The sequence below is a fragment of the Neopelma chrysocephalum genome, unplaced genomic scaffold (genome assembly GCF_003984885.1).
Source record: "Neopelma chrysocephalum unplaced genomic scaffold, ASM398488v2 Primary Assembly neopelma1_59, whole genome shotgun sequence".
In the NCBI taxonomy this organism is placed as follows: domain Eukaryota; kingdom Metazoa; phylum Chordata; class Aves; order Passeriformes; family Pipridae; genus Neopelma; species Neopelma chrysocephalum.
In genome coordinates, this window is record NW_020897714.1 from 28,999,518 (window position 1) to 29,007,338 (window position 7,821).

General features: G+C 45.5%; 1 protein-coding gene across 1 annotated transcript in view; it reads right to left on the minus strand.

Annotated features, from left to right (window-relative positions):
- The window catches only part of CACNA2D4 (calcium voltage-gated channel auxiliary subunit alpha2delta 4), a 127,701-nt gene that overhangs the window by 50,428 nt on the left and 69,452 nt on the right, over positions 1-7,821 (minus strand). The gene's annotated exons all lie outside the window — the stretch shown is intronic.

A 7,821-nucleotide genomic window follows, 5' to 3' on the forward strand; every position in this document is an offset into this window, starting at 1 on the left:
TCAGGAAACAAGCTGGCAGCCAGCCCAGCTTTGCAGGGTGTTTTGCTGGCAACCTGTGTTCAGAGCCCAGCATGCACTGCAGGTGGACCCTGCCAGGGCACATCACCTCTTCCACCTGCTCCATCTGAATCCCGATGCCTTCGGACATCTCACAGCCCTCCTGCTCGCTGTGACCGGATCCCTGTGGAAGCAATGCACGCTGGCTCTTCACCCCCTTCTGGCCCCAGACAGGTGGTTGTACTGACCCCCGGGCACACAACATCTTTAATCAAAGCCTGGAAGTGGCAAAATCCCTCCTGGTCTACCCAGGGTCACCAGAGGCAAGGAGACAGGATGCTCTGAACTGTTTAAGCATGACTTTCCTTCGACACAGGAATGCATGGGACAGGGGAGGACGTTCTTCAGGAAGCAGAAGAAAAGGCTGCCATGGAGGAACAGGAAGAGGAGGAGGGGGCTGGCAAGATGTGAGGAGGAAGGACTCTCACCCCATACACTGTATAGCCACTACAACCATCCCATCTGCTCCAAGTGTAGCCCGTTCTGAAGGGCAGAACTGGTGCACTGCAGACTCCATATGCGTGTCACTGCTGCTCCACATTCCCAGCAAGCCAGGACTAGACTCTGCCTGCTGGATCCAAACCTCTCCCCAACCTCCCTCTCAGGGGAACTTCTCCCTTTACCATACTGGACTCCACAATCATACTTGAAATGGGACTTGAGTCAGAGTGGTATATTTATAGATCTATATTTTACTTGCATCAAATAATGGTGAAATATTGCACAAAACAAATGGGATCTATATATGTGTGTGTGTGTGTATGTATGTGTGTGAGTGAGCAAGAGAGTGAGAGACTGTTTTAAAGGGAATAGACCAGAGGTAAAATGAATGGGAGAAAGGCAGGGCACACTGCAGGGGTTGAGGGGATGAAACCCTCCTTTCCCTGCACCTTCCCTGTGACTTCCTCCAGCCCTGACCAATTTTTCTTTGTTGCTAATAATATTTTCTATATCTTGTGTTGTGGGGCTGATGATGACCTTGCCCATCCTTTCCTTTTTTGTTTTAATTTATACAGCAGAAAGTCTGGATTTATCTCAACCCTAGACAAGGGACTGCTATGTTTAGAAACCCACCCAGGAAAGGAGAGAACTGAGTGCTGCTGAGAAATATGGAGGCTGGCTGCTATGGGGAGTCCCACTGGAAAGCAAATACTGTGCTGGGAAGGATGAGGACCTCTCACACGCAGAGCTGAGTAACTGGGTTCACTGGGAAATGCCCTCTTCTCGCCACTGTTTGCAAACAGGCTCTTCCTCCCTTCCCTAGCATACCTGGAAAACAGGCTGCCCTGGTGTGACTGAGCTGCTGCCCTGTCCACAGGCACACCAGGGAACACGGTAGCGCAGTCCGAAACAAAGTTCTCCTGTGGGATGCTGGATACAGAATGACACCCAGTGCTCCTTGCATGCTCAGCCAATGGGTTCCTTTGGTGTGTGGAGACAGGGGCTCCTGTTATCCCTGCAGGCATGGCTAGACACGGGGGAAACCCCCCTGAACACACCCTTTGGTGCAGACAGGTGCACCAATGCTCCATGCAGGTGCCTGCACTCAGGAAATGGTATTCTGGGGCAGGCAGGTCCAACACACGCCAGGGCGATCTAGGGGCTGGCAGGGCCACCAGAAACATCCCTTCTGCTCCCCTCTACTCCCCTTCCCCACACACCCACCTGTGGCACAGGCACATTTCTTGCAGGGAACAGATGGCACTTGTAATTCCTTTTTCTTTTTTGTTACCGTTTGAGGGAGAGCGACAAGATTTTCTAAAATGATTGAATGGAGGTTTCTTTGGCATGAGACAGAAAATTTTTAAAGGTATATTATATTTCTGGCTTGTTGTTACAGAATAATAATAAAGAATGTATTTTCCTATGCTCCTTCTTGTTTAAATGAGATCTCTGATAATAAAATTCCCTCTCTCCTTGCCCCCTGCAAAAGCAAACACCACAGGGATACAGCCAGCCAAACAAGAAAGCCCCTCAATTCCCATATATATACGCTGGTTTGTACACACTGTTGGAACTTGGAATGAACATGCACACACACACACATACAGTATATCAGTGTAACTCAGGGTGAGGCTCTAGGACTAGACACACAGTCAAGGTGAGACCCCAGATCTAGAAACACACACACCCCGTGCTCCAGGGACACAGCCAGACAAGGGTGATTGTGTAACAAGGATAAGATACTGTGGCAATCAGCTCATTACATAAAAGTAGAAAGGGCCAAATTAATCCCTAGTGTAAGAACGCAGAAGCCAACGGAGTTATATTCAGGTCAAATTTGATTCCAAAAGCCTTTTTTTTTTAATTAGAACATAATGTAACAAATAGTGAGCTATGGCTTCCTACATCTCCAGATTCCTGACCCTCTTGAGCAAGGTTATTTTGAAATGGATGGAAATTGCAGTCTAATCCTATTGCACCCCAAGTACACAAGCTGTCACCCCTGGAGCTAAAAGAGTCTCTCCACCAGCTGTTCACTGGCTTGGTCTATCACACACAGCTAAGAAGTTTAAATTCCCCACTTTGCCACTTTCAGTGCTAAGCATACACAATTCATCACATTCTCATCCTGTGAGAAAAAGCTCATCCTGACGCATGTGGAACCACAAAAGATGTTAAGCCCCACCACAAGCAAACCCTTGTGCCACCGTACTCACACTGCTATACTCAAGTCACCCTGTTAGTCTCAGGCTGATCTTCAGAGAGAAACTGGGAACAGAACCCAGATACTCTTAATCCGATAAGAGCTGAAGCATCTGTGCTGCTAAAAAGGTGTGTGCTGCAAGACAGTCACCATTATTGTTTAATAGTATGGTGTCTATGACACATAGTTTAGTCTAATTTTGCCATGTAGGTAGAGGAGTGCACACAGATACTGCTAAGCAGTTCATATAATACCAGAAACACAGAGCAGAAAAAAAGCAAAGCCAACACACTCATTTGATGACTCCAGGCTTTTTCAGTTCATGAACTATCTGGGAGCAGGCTGTAATTTTCTGCAATTTGATTATTATAATTTGATTATTATTTTATATTGGCAAATGTATTTGTCCTGCCTACCTATCTACTCATGCACACATATAACACCATATATAACCATGTAAATATGTATATATAACATATAAAATGTATAAAATAGAATTCCTCTTCAGTATCTTGTTCATCAGCAGACTGCTGCGCTGGCTTGAAGAGCGTTTGCCAGTATTGACTGGAAGCACAGGTCAGAGGGTCAGCTTCTATCCTCTGATCAGATAAGTGCAAGTCCTAGCATGGGATTTCTGAGGACCAAAAAGCCCTCCCTCCAAGAACAATACAAACAAAAGAATAAGCATTCCCCAATGAGGACGGTTACAGAATGAAGTGCAAGCAAATAAAGATTTCCTGTGTCATTTCGGAGAGCTCTTCCCATCTGTAGGAGCCCTGGAAATCTGGGGACAAGGCAGCATACCCACAGCTTTTCTCCCCGTAGAGGATGGGGGAAAAAGCAAACAACAGGGGTCAGATCTCTCCTTCCCACTGTTATGCTGTGCTGCAGCCAGGCAGACGCCATGTGCAGGGCACCTGGAGCCAAGGAGAAAGCAAAGCGTGATGCTAAGAATAACTCTGCCTTGCATGGAGCTGCTGGGCCAGGACAACAACGTGCCACTCTTTGCTCGGGGCTCCAAGCAGAGATTTGCCCCTTCACATTTGCCTTTTCTGTGTCCTAACTCGGGAATAAACTTGTTTTGTTACAACAGCCGCAGAAAATCAAGCCGCAAAGGGCGCCGAAGGAGCGCGGAACGCAGGTATTTCATTTGAGGCAACACGCACAGACCAGACCCTGCGATATTCAACCAACTCTGCATAAAGCTCAGGGGAAATATGCAGAGAAACAACAATGCTTTGCATTTCTATAGTGCTTGCCTTTGGCAGCTCTCTGGGAGCTTGCAAACATTAATGAATTCACAGAGGCAGAGATTCAGAGAATATAAAGGCCAGAAGGGACTTTAGATCATCCAGTCTGACCTTCCGCGTATTGCACGCTACTTGGAAATCGTGTGGAAAAGAACCACAAACATTATTTGAGGGTGGCAGAAAATGCCTTCCTGTGAAAGGCTTAAAGAGCTCAATCTGTTTAGCTTATGAAACAGAAATTAAAGAAGTTATCCTGTAGAAAGACCAACAGTGAGTGTTTACATGCAGCTAAGTCGAATCTTCCAGAAAGGCATCTACCTTTGATTTAAAAAACATTCAAGAAAGGGAAAAATCCTGTTTCCCTTCATACCTTACTACAGTAACTATTCATGCTCACTGTTAGCATTCATGCTTACTAACTAATTTGAATTTATTTGGTTTCCATCACATTTTTTGTTATGCTTCTCTTCCCTAGATTAAAAAAATAAACCTTCAGTAACCAGCACCTCTCCCCGTGAAGGCATTTTATGCTCTAATCCAATCATCTCTCAGTCTTCTTTTAGGTAAAAAAAGTAGATTGAGTTCACTAAGTCTTTTGCCTACAAAGCATTTCCTTGCCTCTGGAACAACACTGTAGCCTATTGTCACACTGTTTACAGTTTTTCCTCCTGCTTTTAGAAGTGTTCTTCTCATCCATGAGTATCTGTGCTCTGTCTTGTAGATACGACATGATTTTGCCATAAAATAATAAGTATTACCTTTCCCCACTCCTGCCCACCAAACAATGTCTCACAGCCCACTCACTAGGCTGTGTGAACATTGTTCCTACTTTAAAGGTGGAGTCATATGGAAATACTAGGGCAAACCCCTAACTAGTAATTTTGAGGAAGCCAGATTATGGATAACTGGTTCTGATCCCACTCATAGCCACCTTTATAGTAGTATAAATTCACTGCATTCTATACAAGAGCCTCCAGATTTAAGCAATTCTTAGCAAGAGAAAATCTAGCCCTTTATTTAAGAGGATGGTCCCCTTCTAACATTCTCCACTTTTTTCATCCACTCAGGGCCTCATATGGTTGTTTTTCACCTCTCTCCCACTGGATATACATGTTTTTGATTCCCCAATTATTATTTCTCTCTCCCCCTTATTTTCATCCTCTTGTGACTGATCATTCCCTTTTCAGTGAGTGTCTCTGACCAGCTGCTTTTCAGATTCTCCCTTCTCTGCTCTGCTCAACTGTCGCTTCTCAGCTGCCACAAAACACACCAGCCCCCACATCCCCATCTGGTTTCCAAGGGCTTGTTGTCATAAGCAGGGGTTTCTCTACTCGCAATTCTTTAATTTGCAATACCTAAATCAATCAAGAGAAACCACCACACTGCCAAAGGCTGAGAGAAGGGTTTAGATCAGCCCTACGTTCTGGCCTTCCAGCTGCTGTGCTGGGGCTTTCAGCTGCATTAACAAACATATTTTTATTCAATCATGACTAAAATCGTGGAGTGTGTGAACTACATGGTAAGAAGGCCCATCCTTGTGCCTAAAGGGAGTGCTGCGCTCAGGGAGTTCCCTGAGTGACCATCCTGCACCTTGTCCATTGCTGATTATTGTGCATGATTATGGTGAGACCAGGGACTTCACCCGTTCCCTGGTGATGGAGAAGGGATAGCAGACTAACCGGGTCTCAGCTCTTTTTAATCAAGGCACCACTTCCTTCTTACAGAATTCTCAAGCTCCAGCTTAAACCCATTTGTCTTTTTACCTCAGATTCTGGGTAAAGATGCGTTACCCTAACAGATAGAAACCCCCTTCTAATTTTCCACTCTAAATATTTTCATTGCCTACCGGTACTACACTATCTCCATACAACCATGTGCTTTAGTCTAAATGTTTCCTCCAAGATGCATTTATTACAGCAAACCTATCCACTTTGGCTTGGTTGCATGTGGTTAAGCAAGCTGGGTGCTCCCAGGTTCCTCTCACAAAGTCAGACTTCCCTTTCCTCTCATCATCTTTTCATCCTGTCTGTTCCTGTGTCAGCCTGTATTCCTTCAACCAAAGCTGTAACACAAACTAGAGGGGACGTTTCAAAGGGCTTTGGGTAGGAGTGCCAATGCATTTCCCTACTGGGAAAACATCCCTAAGTACTTTCTAGAACAGCATTTCTTTGTCCACAACTGGATCACACTTTCACTCACCACCATGCCACCATCCCAGCATCTTTTTCCTGAGCTTTCCCAGGATATGTTTACCTAATGAGTCTACCCAGCTGCCTTTTGGCAAGAATCTCAGGACACATCTTGGCAGATGACAAAGGTTCCCTGAATTTTATGTGGGCAGCAGGGAGCAATACAGCTTACACTGAGGATCCTCACTGAGCCTTGGCAAAATTGGCCCAACAGTTCCCAGAAGACAAGGACTGCCTCTAGTCCTGCTTGCTGTGCTCTCTGCCAGATCTCACAGAGTTCCCAGCTTACAGAAGATTTCTATTATTAGTTGTCAAGCATATGACCTTGTCTGTTGCACTACTGAAATTCATTCTGTTTCTGGTACTCCTGCCAAGGTCAAATAAGGCTTTCTCTATGATATCCTGGTCCTTCCCTGCACTAGCAATGCCTTCTAGTGTTGAATTATCAGGATACTTCCTCACTATCTATAGCTATAGGGTCTGAGGTTAATATTAGCAAAGGCTAATCCCATGGGCGAGCACAGGGAGCGTAACAAGTAACCTTTTGCTAGACTTTGATAGGTGATCTTGCTGCTGCTGTCTTCCCAGATTAACTTCTCCCTCCCTGCCCCTCACAACTCCTCTGCCTTTCTTATCTGCTCCAGTTTAACTAATTGTTTCTTGTGTGGCACTGTATCAAGTGCTTTACTGAAATACAGAGATGAGGCCTTTGAAATTTCTTTTGCCTTCCATGAAAACAATCATCTGAAAGAAAGCTATTGGGTTAGTCTGGTATGATCCAGCATTGATAACCCCATATTGCCTGACTCCCTTTTCCCCTAACTGCTTGGTAATAATTATACTTTCCTTCAAGATCTCCTCTGAAGTGCTACAAACACTACAGAGGTCACACTTAAAGGCCTGACAAACTTATTTCTCACCCTTCCTTAATCCTAACTGCTGAATTTTCACTTTTCCAGGCTGCATGGAGTCACCACTGTGGGCAGAGTTGAAAAAAGCCCTCTGCTATAAGCCTGTGTTTCCACGTGCCAGCGCTCCCAGGGCCAGAGAGCACCCAGGCCCAGCACTGTGAGTGCACTAAGCAGCTTGAGCTGCTTATTCATGGTAGTCAGCGTGTTTCTTTCCCCAAGGACGACATTTCTGTCTTTATCAATAACTTGGGCACAGAGTTCTCTTTGGTTTTGACTCAAGCTATAGACTCCTTGATCTCAACTGCACTCTTATTGCCAGAAGTGGCCCTACTACTTCTTCTTCTTTTTTTTTTCCTTTTCAAATAGCTGAAGGATCTTCTGCTCTTTGTTTTAGCCTGCTTTGCAAGGTCTAACTTAGCTTGATTTGTAAGCAATTCTCGCTTTATCCCTACCTTTCCTGACCCCTAAAGGGGTAGGGCAGGGGCAAGGCATGGCAAGGCAAGGCAAGGCAATCTTCTTTGCTGTCTGTTCTTTTTCCATTCCACACAGGCTCTCTGCAGGGCCAGCGTTAAGCAGCCTAAGCAGTTGTCTGTGGTGGCAGACAGATGGAGGGCAAGAGAATCAGGCTCATTACAGAAATGAGGGCTTCACACCATCCCCAAAAGCTCAACTGCTCCCTCCCCACACTCCAGACTTTGCACTGCTGCCTGTGAAAGCAGTTGTCCTGGTTAGAACGGCTGGGACCAATTCATCCCTGGATGGGTGTA